The sequence below is a fragment of the Barbus barbus genome (assembly GCF_936440315.1).
Source record: "Barbus barbus genome assembly, chromosome: 9".
Lineage (NCBI taxonomy): Eukaryota > Metazoa > Chordata > Actinopteri > Cypriniformes > Cyprinidae > Barbus > Barbus barbus.
This window is the reverse complement of record NC_136737.1, coordinates 19,781,994-19,798,622: the sequence shown is the minus strand read 5'-3', so window position 1 is coordinate 19,798,622 and position 16,629 is coordinate 19,781,994. Positions and strand designations below refer to the sequence as shown.

Genomic DNA, 16,629 nt, shown 5'->3' with positions numbered 1-16,629 from the left:
TTTTTAGAAACAAAATTATGAAAAATTAACCATATAAATGAACTAAACAATTGTTATTGCACAAGGCTCTGTTTTTGGAATTAGCATGTTATGCATTTTATAATAATTTTACAACTTTTAATGTATGCAATAATACAAATACATTAAACAACAATACCATCTGATTTGAAGGTATCTTACCAACTGTTAAAATATCAAAATATTATTCCCTATAATGCACAAGGCTTATTTTTTTATGATTATGTCTTTATTGTTTTTATATACAGTCCAAAATCCATATTTCTCATGTTTTATGTACTGTACCTACTCAAATTAATTAAACTCTGACACCGTTGGAAATAAAGATATCAAACCAACTGTAAAATATTCAGAATATTATTCCCTGTAATGCACAAGGCTTATTTTTTATGATTATGTCTTTATTGTTTTTATATACAGTCCACAATCCATATTTCTCATGTTTTATGTACTGTACCTACTCAAATGAATTAAACTCTGACACCGTTGGAGATATAGATATCAAACCAACTGTAAAGTATTCAGAGTATTATCTCCCACAATTCACAAGGCTTGGTTTTTCAGATTATGGCTTTATTGTTTTTATATAGAGTATAGAATCCATATTTCTCATGTTTTATGTACTGTACCTACTCAAATGAATTAAACTCTGACACCGTTGGAGATAAAGCCACACTGTAAAAAATGATCGTGATTTAACGGTAAAAAAACTGTGAAAATGCTACGGTAAAAACCTGTTACATGGTTAACGGAAACTTCCTGTAAAATTTACAGGGAAAAAACGTAAACTGATGTTCCCAGAATTCCCTGCATTCCATTTCAAATTCTGTTTGAATTTGACGTTTTTTCTTTGAAATAACTGTTTCTTCTTAGTTTTTTCTTATCAGTTATGTTTATTAGGGTTGTATGTTACATCTAATGTTGTTAAATTAATGTTTATAGCATATTTCATTTTAAGGAGTCTCACCATGATGGTGTTTAGTGCTTGTATGAATGACACTGCATCTGCACCTTCTGTAAATGCTATTGTTTAAAAGTTGCTTGTGATGGGCTTTGGCTCATCATGTGACTTTCTCATCATCATCTGTATTTGGTGGTTATCAGTATATATCAAAAGAACAAAACAGATTTCAGTACTTTAATAGGTTGGTATATTAAGATTATATCAGTTAAAGAAATTACGGTATTTAACTGTAAATTTAAGTTAAAACCGTAAAACCTAAAACGTTGCTACTGTATTTTATACGGTAGAATTCTGGCAACCACAGCTGCCAGTATTTTACCGTGAATTTGACAGATTTTTTTTTACAGTGCATCAAAACAACTGTAAAATATTCAGAATATTATTCTGGCTGATGCAGAAGGCTTTTTTCTTGATTATTAATCTCATACGTCCTGACCCTTGATTTATTTTATGTACAGAACGGGTATAAATCCATTACACTTATACACTGTTTGAGCTGAAGAAATTAAGACAACTGTATATTTCTGGGAATACAACTTTAAATAATAATTTACTATAGGAACAGTATTTAAAAGGTCCAAATAAAAAAAATAAATAAAAAAAATAAAAACACTTCCGAAACTGTTTTAAAACCACACAAGTCTCATTCTGCAATTTTGCTAGAGTTAAAAATATTTGTGTTGAATGGTTTAGGCTACAGGGTTTGAAAAATGTACATGAAGAGTTCCAAACGCATCATTTCCAAAACAAGCATAGTGCAATATAGAGTTAAATATTCAGGGCAATTGCATAATATTCAAAATTAGCTTTATTTTTAAATATTGTAAAGGCAATAAAATGCAATGTAAATCAACAGTAAAAACAAAAAAGCACTGTAATACACACACACACACACACATATATACACATATATGAATAGTTATTGTAAGGAATATTATTTAGAGAATCAAAAATCCAGTGAACTTCATAGTCTGCTGTGTTTACAAAGATAGGAAAAAGATTTTGCTGACAAGGTGTTATAGTGCAGGAAAACTAAATAGCACATTGTAAATGAAATTAAATAAAACAATAAAACCAAAGTATGGAAGTTATTTAAAGTAGACAATGGGCATAATTACAATAATATAGATTTTGCAAAATTCCGTAGTTTTTACAAAATAATTCTGACAGCTGTGTTTGTCAGAATTATTTTGTAAAAAATACAGAAAAACTGTAAACACATTTACAAAACAAAACTGTAAAATTTACAGTATTAAAGTGTAATTTACAAACAGGGACGGACATTTGAATGTAAACCACTAAATTCTCAAATGTAAATATTACTAATACAACCCAACAAAATCTTGAACCTTTTGTAAATGGTCTCTCAAACATTTGGATCCAATCCTCCATGTACGTCAACATTACTCGATCTCATTTCATGCCTTGGCATAGCATTTGGATATTACCATATAAATATGTTTTGCTAATAAAGTCAAGTAAGTACTTTACAAAATTATTCGCATATGTTATCCAGTAAATGCAGAGTTTGTGATAAAAGTACCTTTTGCAACGTATTACTTGAAGATATTGAACATTTATTTTTCTTTTGCCCATTTCCTATTTCATTTTGTGTTTACTTTAAAATACACATGACACATATAAACATTAAACATAAAGAAAGCCCTTAATTTAGAACATCATGATATTCTATTTTGTTTTCAAAACCATATTTCTCAGATTTTCTTCTTATTAATGTAATGTTATTTTTTCTAGAAACGTTAGGGTTAGTTAAGTCAAAAAATATATATATTATACTATATATTACCTTTTATAACACTGAATTCAAAATATATTTTTAATCTCTTTCTAATATGAAATCAGAAAATAAGAAGCTTATAAAAACAAATTGTAAAGCTTTTTTTATAATCTGATAAATTGGTGTATAATAAGGAATAATAATTAGCATAATTTACAGATGTGCTGATACCTTTATCTCCATTAAGTGGGTACAGAATATAAAACATGAAAAATAAAGTTTCAGTACTGTATATAGAAATAATAAATAATTACTTTGAAAAAAGAAAAAGCCTTGTGCATTATTTTTACAGTTGGTTTGATATCTTTATGTCAAATGGTGTCAGAGTTTAATGAATTTAAGATGGTACAGATGTATAAAACATATGAAAAACATGGATCCAGTACCATATATAATAACAATAAAGCCATAATCTGAAAAACCAAGTCTTGTGCATTATAGGGAATAATATTCTGAATACTTTACAGTTGGTTTGATATCTATATCTCCAACGGTGTCAGAGTTTAATTCATTTGAGTAGGTAGAGTACATAAAACATGAAAAATATGGATCCAGTACCATATATAAAAACAATAAAGACCTAATCTTAAAAAAATAAGCCTTGTGCATTATAGGGAATAATATTTTGATATTTTTAACAGTTGGTAAGATACCTTCAAATCAGATGGTATTGTTGTTTAATGTATTTGTATTATTGTATACATTAAAAGTTGTAAAATTATTATAAAATGCATAACATGCCAATATATTTGATATAAAACCGGCTGTATTAGTGCATTCAGTGTTTCATACAAGTGAACAGCAGCTCTTTCTAGCGGTCTTTGTCTGAAACATGAGAGGATAGGCTGCAGCAATTTGAGAGCAATTTCACTGATTTGGACACCGATTTAACTCAAACTACCTTGATTATCTGTCTCAAACAGACATCTCTTCTCCTCGCAACACTGAGCTTATTCTATTCTGTTCAAGAAAATACAGGGCTTTATATAATCAAAACTACCCTCAGCAGAATTATTTCTATTCCATCTAGCCCATCATTCTATTATGTTCTCCTCTTTCATCTTGTCCTTCATATGATTTCATATTCATCATCAAACTTTTTCTTCTTCAAATCTTTTTTGTAAGAAGGAGAACTCTGCCCTGAAGGCAGCTCGTTTTTTTGAGTGTGAAGAGCCTTATCAGACCACTTTCAAAATATGCCAACTTCAAAAAGTTCCTCTCTCTCTGTCTCCCTCGCCTGTCTCTATTTAAATCCTCTTTTCTGTTGGACTGTTGTGCTGGGATTTTCACCCTCCTCTGCATTCTGGGCAGAGAACCACAAGTTGTCATTGTTTTATTTGAATCGTGTTCATTTGGGTCATCCATCCATCTCAGATTAGTGCTGGACCGCTGCACGCAAGGGACACATTACTGCTGAGACATGCTAGACACTGCCAAATAAAGGGCCACCTTCGAAATGTGCACTATACCATTTTTATTTTAATTAAAATAATTTTTAAAACTATTACTTTTATTTGATTTTTATAAAAGGTATTTGTAAATTATATTTAAATTTTGTTGAAGTACTAGGTATTTTTAATTTTTATTAAAACAGCATTTTTATTATTATATGTTGTTAAAAATATCAAAAAGTATTTAAAATAAAGTAAAATATTAATAGGTATTTTTCGTTTTAATAGTTTTTTCAATTGTATTTTTCTTCATTAAAAGGTTCATTTTTGTTCTCATATTTTATTAAAATAGTACTTACTATTATTAAACATAGCTTTAAATTTTTTTATTATTTTGATTTTTCATGTTAGTATTTTTAAATATGTTTATTGAAATTAATGAACAAATTTGTTAATATTAAAATATATTAAGTGCTTTTTATATTTTATTAAAAATAGTATTACTATTTTTAAAACAGTCCCTTAAAAATGTTTATTAAAAGTTGTATTTATTTACAGTTTTATTAAAAATAACATTTTATTTGTCATGTTTATATATATATTTCTTAATTGCATTTTTATATTTTCATTAAAAACAGTATTTTAACTTATTAATTGTATTTTTTTATATTTCTTCCTAAAATAGAAATATAAAAATACTATTTTTATATTATAAAATATAAAAATACTATTTATATTTTATAATAAAAATTGTATGCAGTATGCAATGCTAAATAAACACCAATACTTACATTGCTAGGCTACTGCAAATATAGAAGCAAAATTAATAGCGTACTGCCCCTTGTGAGCCATAAAAGAAAAAAATTGAGAAAGAGAGAGCGAGCAAGTGAGAGAAACAGAATAGTGACATTTGTAGCTTTAAAAGGAAAAGTAAGTGGGTTGATGAAATAATGTGTGCCTGCACGTGTGGGAACGAGATCGGACACAGAGTGACTGGAGGTGAGTGCTTTTGTGTGGTTCTGGGTGATGATGGTGATGGGGTGCAGGTGCGTGTGATCAGAACTCAGGTGACGTGGATCGTGGTAATTGGCTGGGCGGAGAGCCTGGCCGTGCTGTTACAATGTCGTGTAAGAATCTTTTCCGCCACATATTAGACCAGAAACCGAACAGAAATGTGTGGCGTGAAATAACATTCATATGAAAATTGCGACGCGTCAACAATGGAATATGTCAAGTGCATGATTCATTGTTTGCAATTGTTTCTGAAATGTTAGGATGGCATGGTACCTGAATATATTTTTTCTCTTCCATGATCTTCACAAAAGGGTTGTTATTGGAACCAACAAAATTTTATTCCTAACAATCAGATTCAAATTTTCGACTTTGCGCCAGACTTACTTTATTACATTTTTGGGCTTACTTAATAAACGTTCAGGGTTGTGTTTGCAACCCCAGAAATGAAAAATCACAAATGATATCTGTTTAATATCTCAAGCGTTGCTCTTCAACTGCAAGAAGATTAAACAAAGAGCACATGGAGAGTTTCTTGCTTCTTTGATGTTTCTTCTAAAAATAACACCTGTAGAGTTGTGCTCAAATGTGCTCAGAGTTTTCAAGGTACCAGAGTCTGCGATCGAAAGTCAGAGGTCTTACTAGGAACTTTTAATAACTGAATTGATCTCATTATGTTTCCCAAATAAACTTTAGGAGAAACATCTAAAATGAAAAGTTTACTTAATCTCCATCATAGCTCATGAGTTACAAAAGAGCATCTTCTGAGTAGTATTTTCATGTTTTATTATTCATTTGATGCTGATTTTCTCACTCTGTGGGGAAAGAAACATAATGAGATCTCTTTAACCTCTCAGTTGCTGTTCTTCAGCTGCAAGGAGATTAAATGGAGAGCACATGGAGAAATCAGTTCAAGTAGAAATAACACCTGTAGAGTTCCAGAAAAACTGTGCTCAGATTTGTCAAGGTTCCAGAGTCTGCAATATAAAGCCATAAATCTCAGTGTGAACTCATGAAAACTGATTTTCTGAAAAGAAATGTTAGGAGAAACATCTAAAATGAAGAGGATACTTAGATCTCCATTACATCTCCGTGAAACATGAATAAGAGCTCTTGAACTTTTCATTTGTTGCTTGTCAACTGCAAGGAGAATAAAGTAGATAACAGGGCAAATAGAGTTTAGAGTAAGATCTCTGAGCTCTACAAAATAGAGAAGCTTCTGAGCAATAACATTTTCTGTTTTATTCATAATTTGATGCTGATTTTCTCACTCTATAGGGAACAAAAACATGAATAAGATATCTTTAATATCATATGAGAAGCAACTGGGATATTAAAGATATCTCATCCATGTGTTTGTCATATTTTGCTATCTATAGATTGAAATGAGATTAAATGGAGAGCAAATTAAGAATTCCGCAGAGGTTTCCTGTTTCTTTTTTTATTTATTTAGCTTGACAGGGACATTGTACATTAATAAAAACATTCCTGTAAATGTACCAGAATTAGACAAAGGCAGATATAAGATTCTAGTGTTGACAAATCTGAGTACTGATTAACCAATTCTTCAATTGAACCCTAAATAAAGCATATGTGTCTAGATCTCTTATAGTTGTCGGAATAGTATTCCATTCTTGTGCAGCTTTGACAGAAAAAGCAGACTGACTAAATTTACTTCGTCTAAGCGGTATGACACAGTCTCCTCTTAATGCGCCTCTTGTAGAGCGATAATCAGTTGTTTTAATACGAACTAACTGACCAAGAGGGGGAGAAGATAAACCATAAATAATTTTATACATCAAGCATACATTTGCATACTTAATCATGTTTTCCCAATTTAACAAATTACATTTTTCCAGTATTGGACAATGGTGAGAATGTACTGATTTCTTATCGAAGACTTTAAGTGTACGTTTGTATAAGGACTCTAATGGTTTTAGAGTCACTGAACTCGCCTGAGACCAGGTGATTAAACAGTGAGTCATGTGAGAAATAACCATAGAATACATATACATTTTAGCTGCTTCTAATGGCATGTTATCTCTAATAAGATTAAAATTATAGAGATTAAACCTAACCTGCTTACAAACCTTTTTTTGCGTGAGCTTTAAATGTAAGTTTAGAATCAATCAGTATTCCCAGATATTTATATTGAGGCACTACCTGCAGCCTCACCCCTGACACGTAAACATCCGGCTCTTTAATAATACTGTTAGACTTAGAGAAAAACATACATACTGTTTTGGACACATTTAGTTGCAAGCAATTCTCTTTTAGCCATGCCAACACATTAACCATAGAATTCGTAAGTTCATTTGCAACTTGTGTCAGACTATTACCATGTATATAAATTACTGTATCGTCCGCATACATTTGTATATTAATGCTAGGACATGAAAGATGAAAATCATTTATATACATAGCAAAAAGCATTGGACCCAAGATAGATCCTTGTGGAACACCAGTTGATGTACCTAAATCATTGGATGGGTGATTGTGTACTCTAACACACTGAAATCTATCTGATAGATATGACTCAATCCAGTTAAGTGTATGTGATGAGAAATTAAAACAAGCTAACTTAGACATCAGGATTCTATGATTAACGGTGTCAAAGGCTTTCTTTAAATCAAGGAACACTGCTCCAACTACACCACCTTTATCTAAGAGAGTTTTAATATTTTCTATAAAAAAACTATTTGCGGTTTCCGTTGAGTATTTTGCTCTAAAACCAAACTGCATTGGATGCATCGAAAATTAACTACTACTCAAGTAACTGCTAATCTGTTCTGCAATTAGTTTCTCCATAATTTTAGAAACGGTGGGTAAAATACTAATTGGCCTATAATTATCAATAGAAAGGGGGTCTCCACTTTTGAATATTGGAACAACAGTCGCTGACTTCCAAACACTTGGGAATTTTCCCTGGGAAATTGAAAGATTAATAACTTTACTAATAGTTTTTTAGAAAAATCTCAGACTGTGCTCAGATTAGTCAAATTACCAAAGTCTGCAATCAAAAGTCAGAGATCTCAGTGCACATCTAAAACAAAGTGGATACTTACATGAGATCTTTATTACATCTGAGCAACAAAAGAGCAGCTTCTGAGCAATAAAATGCTCCTCAGAGGTGTTCAGTGCACCAAGAGAAAGCCCAGGAGGAGAGATTGACTTAAATTAAATGTAACTGTAGCCCTCAAATGAGAATAATCTGTGTAATTAAATAGAACTGTTGTTACATTTTGGCCAAAATGAAGATATTCAAACTGTAAAAAAAAAATAAAAAAAAAAAAATGTAAGAGAGTTTTTATGAGATCTCTTACCGTGCGAAGGTGCAAGTGTGCACAATCTGCTTGACTTCCATTTCTGCTCACTGTCCATTTCCATAGCAACAAACCCACCAAAAATGACCCAGTTGCTTCATTCCTTACTGTAAACAATGCAGGAAGCTTATCTGAAACGCACAGACACACTTTGAAGACATGCACACCAATCAGAAAATACAGAATATACAGGAGGAGAATTTTAATCTAGAAAATGCTAACAAGAGTTCAAAGGCAATTTCCACATTTTACATATCTGATTGTAACATACACAAAATTATATGACATGCAGCCTTGTGCGAACTTGTTCAAGTAATGGACTCATGTTGAGGATCTGCTCTAAGACACCCTCTAAGCGTATAAGACACAGAATTATGGGATGTCTGGGAATGGAGCTGTAATTTCGACTGAAATGTGTAATTATGCTTTCGCAGAACTTGTCAAGACGGTCACCTGTTAAGCGTAGGACGAAGACTAATATATATACACATATAAAGGAAGAGAAAAAGCATGATTTTTGAACAAACGTCTTTTTGTCCTTGCAGGACATTCTTCAAGGAACGTTGGACACCTTCTATGTATTTGTGAACAAAAGACTGAATTCTTGGACCATGAAGTACTTTTCATAGTAGGCTATCTTTTTTTTTTATTATTCACTTCTCTTCAGTTGAATTTTTTCTCAAAGGAGCAGTCCTTCAGCTAAAATTTTCAGTCAAAGCATGAATGTACGTTCAAACTGGCCTCATTTTAAACCCAAAATTCAGTTTTAAAGAAATTCCAAAGTTAATTTAACTCCAAAATATATAGGCTATTCAGTCACTGTTTACTTCCCCATTACCTTCAACCAAAACGTGAAGTTCCCCTGAGGAAAGTGGTTTTGGAGCAAGTAATGAATGTGAACAAATCCCTTAAGAAATCAGCCGGCAGATATTACTCTCATAATATTTTATTAGTTTCACAAGATTTACTTTAATCGTTATATTAGAAGGTCAACGACGAACCAAAACAGCTTTTGAACTACAAGTTCATTGAATGTCCAATAGATGGCAGAATACATCAAGACTTCGTATTGTACCCCTCTGTCAAACTCAACATTAAAAGCATAGTTCACCTCAAAATCATTCTGTTAACGTTTACTCACCATCACGTCGTTACAGGCCCGTATGACTTTCTTTATTTTTCGGAATAAAAAATGATAAATTCTGTAGAATGAATGCTGACTGAAAATGCCACGTCCACAAAATCACAATAAAAGCAAGTTTGCAAAAATCATACGATGCTTTGTTTGAGGAACAAACCGATATTTAAGCCTACGTCGATATAATCTTGCCCTCAAGTGGTCGGTTGAGAATCGAGAATCGGTTTGATCCTATGATTCACTTTACCGGGTGATTCATGCAAAGATTCGACTCAAATGAATCATTCATTCACGAATCATCCGTTCTTCTAATGTAACTTTAGTAACGGTTTATGGTTTCTGATACAATCGATATTGTTAAAAATATCAATATTCGCCTGGATATGACACCTTTATTATTCCTATTTTGTCATTTTTTTAGTTTTTTTTTTTTATTGTTATTGAACGGAAAATATATTCTTAATAAATTTTCCCTCCGTTTTGGTGTCCTGTTTTGTGAGATTATTTTAGTTTTACGTTTTTTGTATCGATTTACAAAATAATATAACTAATTAATTGAAAATGAACTACACCTGAGACGCTCTAAACGTTAGGGACCCTTAGCGAGCCAGCGCTGTGTGGGGTTTAACGCTTTTCAATAACGTAGGTAAGATCGCCACGCTCCCTGCGGTCTCGATGCTCTTTGTGTTGAATGTGATCGAAACACACCGAGTGTTGTCAGGTGCCTGGAATCACACCGACGCCGATCACATCGCAACCACCGGCTTTTCTTCAGCCTTTAAACATCCATATCACCACCTTAAATCTTTAACCAGGTTAGTGTTTGTTTGGTTTGCTTTCTAAAAGCGTACAGAATGAAAGCAGGGCGCGTTGTTGCGTTGCAGTCCACTGCGGAACACGCGCATATGTGTTATACGTCTTTATTTGTGTTATTTATACACTAAAATCTATCGATCACAAACGCGTTAGCCGTTTAATCCTTGATTTGATTGCATATTTACAAATAAGCCTTACAGCAACAATAATGTGGCTCTACTGTCTTAAAGTGATGGTAATACAGTCGTTGATGTATACCATGGCACTGACATTGTGCTACAAGGTACTTTCTACTATACCAAAGGTACAAGCCATGATAGTATATGATATTATGTCCAAACCATGTTTCCTTGTCATTTCAGTGCTGTTAATGTTAGGCTATAGGCTACCATGTTACATTACATTAGAATGGCATGGTAAATGCACCAAAACAGGTTGTACTTTTTTGTAAATTACAAACAAGTGCTCTTGTATTAGCATGTTTCTGACATGTACTTCTGTATTTTTTAGTTGCTTCCTGTAAATACCATGGTATTTGAATATGATCATTATGTAGTTCCATGGTATGAAATGATATTGAAATCTCAATACTTCTTTAAAAGTGTATTACAGAGAAACCTGAGGTTAAGCGTCTTTCTCAAGGGAACAGTGATGATCGGCTCAACCTTATGGGGTTCAAACCTACAACCTTTGGATTGCAATCCTAGGCCTTTAACTATTAAGCTGCATTAGAATTTGGTGCAGTTATTTAAAATGGCTTAACTTTGGAGTAGTTTGGTGTAGTAGTTAAATAAAGAGCTGAGGTGATGAACAGAAGGTTGTTGGGTTGAGTCCCAAATGTACCATTTGATATAACCTTCAGACCACAGTTCAGAGCGTAATGTATTAAAGAGGTTTTAAGATGTCATAGTGAAGAATAACTGGCTCTTCTGCATCATATATCTCTGTCGTTGGTTTTCACGGACCATTGCATAATTTAATAATGCGTACAGTTTTTATAACTGTAATATTGATGCGTTTAATCTTCGGTCTCGCCATAGAAAGTAAGGCTGTAATCTAATCGTTTTCAAACAGTCTATGTTTGGTTGTTTCAAATACACAGTTCAACTTTTGTTGTTTGTTCGTACTTGTCCATACTTCCATACGTTGTTAAGATACAAAGTGACATTTGATTTCAGTTGATGGCTATACTGTATTGTTTATGTCCTTAGTATTTTTCAAATCTATAATCTTAACAGTAATTACTAGTCAACTTGCCTCAGAACACCAAATTCTCTGTTGCTGAAATGGAATTGACTTCAAAGGATGGCAAAACAGGTAACTGCCTCAACGCCCATCTTGTAACGGGTTCAGAAATGTCCTTAAAAGTGTTTTATTGCTTATAACTTCCTGTTCTTGGGCTGCGCTTGATCTCATATGTGATGGTCTGTAAATAGACCTTCAGTGCAGTGTAAATCAAGAGTCTAATCTGTGGTATCAATGAATAGCCGTTGACCTTGGCCATTTGTTTCAAGTCGATTGCCCCGCTTTGACTACACTGGCTACTTTTCCACCGTGTTTACTGCAAGCGCTTTTTATGTTCAGAACTTCAGACCTCTTGAGCCTGTATATGAGATGCTTTATGCGAGTTAATTTATGGGTCGGATGTGTGTTGCGTTGGGTTGGTAAAAAGAACTTGTGTGTGTAAATGATCTAAACAGCGACTCTTCCAGGTAATAGTAGATAGTCTGTTTCAGCAGTTCAGGAAGTTTGATGTGTTTTAAGTGTGCAAAAGTGACATCCATCAGAATGATCCACTTAGTGAGCTTTACCTGGTTTTTAATGGTAACTGGTTTTGCTGGATTTCACCGCAGGCATTGACATGAGACCGTCAGTTGGATTTTGCGTTGATGTCTAGTTCAAGCTGAGTAGACATTTATTGGCGTCATATTGAAAACACTCTTACATTTCCCTCAGAATCTGTTTTCAGAAAATGTCCTTGGTAGAGTTAAAGGAAGATTTACCTTTTGGCCTTCTTGTATTTAGATGAGTTTTTGTCATTCGTACAGATTTGGAGAAATCACTAGCTCACCAGTGGATTTTCTGCAGTGAATGGGTGCCGTCAGAATGAGACATGCTCTATTCATTATACTGCTTTCTCCGTTAAAAAAGGTATCTAGTCTGAATCGGGAGAGAAATATGCACAGATAAAGCTCTGTTTGCATGCAAAAGGAGTTCTGATCAAATATGTTGGTGAGTTTTGAAGTGAGATGACAACAGGGGGTGGACTTTTTCACTGCAGGAAACATTGTTATGAACCATGGAGAAGCAATGGTTTAAAATTAAAACGTTGTAATGATGGATTTGTTTCTTACAAAAATGCAGCTTTTCATTTCATAAAGATGTTAATTGATGGACTGTGTGGATTACTTGTGGATTATTGTGATATTTTTATCAGCTGTTTGAACTCTCATTCTGACGGCACCCATTCACTGCAGAGGATCCATTGGTGAGCAAGTGATGTAATAGTACATTTTTACAAATCCGTTTTGATCTTAAATGGTCTGAGGGTGAGAAAATATTTAGAGTTTTGAATTAACTATTCCTTTAAGACTACAGTTCCCAAAATGCATTGCTGTGATGGTTACAGTGGAAAGCTGGTAGCCGTACCTTAAAATCTTGAAGGTGTCATTTTTAATTATGTAACGACTTCTGAACCCATGTCTCTGACAGTAACCACTTTTTTTCTTTAAATGTGGAAGCAAACAGAATGCATTGCGCATTCAGCAAATTTCTTCAAGAGATTTGCTTTGGCAGCAGTCCTCAGCGGGGATAATTTCAGCCTGCGTGTATAGCTCAGGAAAAGGCCCTTTTTGGCCTGGAGTAAAGGGCTTGCTCACTGGGATCAACTCTTGTGTTGTTTGGCTGTCAAATCAGTTGCAATATTCTGGCTGAAGCTCCTTTAAAAACATCCTGGTTGCATAATGGCCGTGTTCTGAAATTTGATGTTTTTCAAAAATGTTATCCATGCCCTGGGGGTGTATTACAGAAACATGCCAATTCTAAAATCCAACATTATCTGTTTAGTAACCAATGAGATTTAATTTAGTAAACTTCAACTTAAAGCAATGAAATAGCTTGACAAGAAAAGGATGGATGGTTTAATTCAAAGAACATTTGATTGGATGAAAATCTGTGTAGTGCAGGATGATGTCATCAATATTTTTGGTTCTGTTTCCCAGAAAAAGACTGTAAATTTAAAAATTTTCTTCAGCTGTTCTAGAATGTTTTAGAATATTTCAGACTGTCATATTTTTCTAGAGTGTCCTTGGATATGGCAAATGTCCATTTTAATGAGATTTGTAGACTTTTTGCACACATTTTTACATGTCATTTGCACTATATAGCCTAGTCGATTTCTTTGACGTTGTTTTCCAGAATCAGAGACTATATCAACCTGTCCGTGTTGCTTTTTTTTAACCCTCCAGAAAAATGTACTTGCATGGGAAGCCTGAAGTAAAACAGACAGGAAGAGCAGTGCTGTAAATACTATGAAAAAAAAAATTTGCAAGTTAAAAAAAGCGAGACAGTTGAGTCTTCAACATTTTGTCAGCATCATTCTTATGTACGTATTATAGCAATGTTTATTTAGTAAACATGCAATATTAAGTGTTTGGAAGTGGTGAAATGAATCTTTACTTCCATTGTGTGTGAATTAAAATTTCTGGGAAAAAAATAGTTTTATTATAAAATTTCTTTAAGATTTGTTAAGTTATGTGATATTCACGGTTACTTGTGATGTTTAAGTACAAACTGAGAGGCTAAGTTTTGACGACACCACTTCAAACCTACTTAAGGAGATAATATCGAGAATATTTACTAGAGTTGTCCATCGTTACTTAAAAACATTTGAACAATTCCATACAAATGTCAACCTTACCATGAAAAAGTTTTTACCAAAAGAACAAAACCCTGTTTAAGTTGTGCGTTTAGGTCTGTATTTTACTGCATTAATGTGCTTTAATAGAAATTTGAAGGAAATCGCTATGGTTATCCACCACATATGAGGGGTGGACCTATGGTAAAAATACATTTTCATTCGACTGTATTTCATATTTTCAAATGAGATATCAAAAATTGCCCATTTTTAAATTTATGTCAACAGTAAGTATTTTGTAGAAAGATGGAGGCCTGTCTGAAAAGTAAATGCATTCACTTAGTCTAAACAGTGACGATTTTTAGATTTATAAGGTCTAGATTTATGACGTCAGGACGTTTCAGCGCTGTCACGTCCGTAACGTTTTAAAGATTAAGTTTTTCATATAGTAATTTTCAAGTTAATGCAATTAACTTGAAACTTTCTGTACAAAGCCAACTTATGGCCATGCTAATTATGATCAACAGCTCATCTCCATTATTTGCTCTTATCAACCATAATAATGCGTTACGGACACTTCATATTAAATCATATGCATACTGGCACGCATGTTTACCACGTTGCTGATGACTTATAGCCTGTGTATGGCTATACTGTTGTGATCTGTTTAAGGCTTTCCATATCATAACATTTTAGAAATTAATTCATTGTAATATTTCAGAAATTGCATATTTAACAAGAACATCGCGGAGATATAGACTGCTTTGCTGTTTGGGTCAGAAATGCACAAGCAGACTGAAGGAAAAATCGCCAAAACTATTTAAATGTCATAATGTTCATTGTTAATATTCATATATATGTGCCAATTTAATCAGGCCTAATTTGCAACTAAAGTATTTGTATATTTTATATTTGCAACTGATAGGAAACTAAAGTACGTTTCCTATCAGTTCTTGGGTGTATTAACCGCCCAAGTTGGCTAACCTGAAATTCTGCCAGACCAACAGGTTAATCTTTTTGAATGTTTTCAGTACAGTACAATAACCTCTTTGAGCAACTCTTGCTGAAAACGCTAGAGCCTATTGTAAATTATTCATCAGCATTTTCCATAGCTGTCCTATGGTTACGCAAGTTTCCGAGGGAAAAGGCACTTTCTCTGTGAATGCTGTTCCATTCAGGCCCTCTCGCCCCGCAGGGTTCCTCTAAAGCGCAGGAGTTGTAGTTTTGTTTAGCTGGAAACTGATGTTTTAGATTTGATATGAGATCTCAAGAATTCCAAGTGAATTCTTGCAAGTTCTAACAATGTCATAATTCCAGGATGCAACAAATAAAACAGCAAACAAACTAAAAGTTTGGCCATTGCATTTGTGTTGTAGATCAGTTAGCCTGATAGTTATGATATAATTTGAGTAATTACAAAAGGTGCTGTCAGTTTTGGATATGCCCACGTGTGCATGACTGTGCAGCATAGATACATTTTAATGTAATCATAATGTAAATCGTGTCAGAGGCAATTTAAGCCCTCTTTTTGGCATAATATACTACTGCTTAGTTTAAGCACAAGATGTTTGCTTATCACAAGGTAGTGTGTACAAAGGTCAGAAGTTCTCACAACATCATCTTCTCTCAGGCGATCTTCCCCTTCCAGGAAGAACATTCAAAAAGCCTGTAATTAAACATGATACATAATAATAATTACAAATACTTAGAAAGAGAGCTTAGACAAATGTGTAATCTGATTGCAATACTTTATCATGGCATGAGCAACAATTGTGTTTACAAGAACAGTGATTTCTGATACTTTAAAGGAACTAAGTTTGAACCACCAGTCAATTATTAAAAAGTAGTTTTGTACATATCTATTAGTACTTTTATGACAAAATTACTTTGTAGCAAGACTATAAACAGTTTTTTTTTTTTTTTTACAGAACAATTACAAAATATCCTAGATTATATTAGGATCCACTTGTGAGCAAGTGATGTAATACTACATTTCTCCAAATCATCTAAGCTCATCTATGCTTTGGATGGCATGAGGGTGGAACATCCTCATTTTTTCTGTGACCTATACCTTTTAAAAAAAACTGAAAAGTATTTGTTTGCCTATTATGTAAAACCACAATAGTAAAACATTTTAAGTGCTCTCAAAGATTAACTAAGTAGTGTTACACCCACTCTTAATACTGACAGAATACTGATAGAAGGGTGTTACTGTCTTCTGGATAATTTTAGAAGAAAATGATGTAATGTATCATTTCTGGGCCACTGGTCTTTTTCGAGTTATTGTTAAATGTGATATGATACAAGTAAGCCA

At 33.2% G+C, this 16,629-nt stretch overlaps 1 protein-coding gene across 1 annotated transcript in view; it reads left to right on the top strand.

Annotated features, from left to right (window-relative positions):
- Positions 1-10,300: 10,300 nt before the first annotated feature.
- LOC306875304 (alpha-1,6-mannosylglycoprotein 6-beta-N-acetylglucosaminyltransferase A-like) overlaps positions 10,301-16,629 on the top strand; it is an 86,622-nt gene continuing 80,293 nt past the window's right edge. Inside the window, exon 1 of the mRNA XM_079425772.1 lies at positions 10,301-10,458. The gene's annotated coding sequence lies outside the window, so the exon portion shown is untranslated. The remainder of the gene's footprint in view (positions 10,459-16,629) is intronic.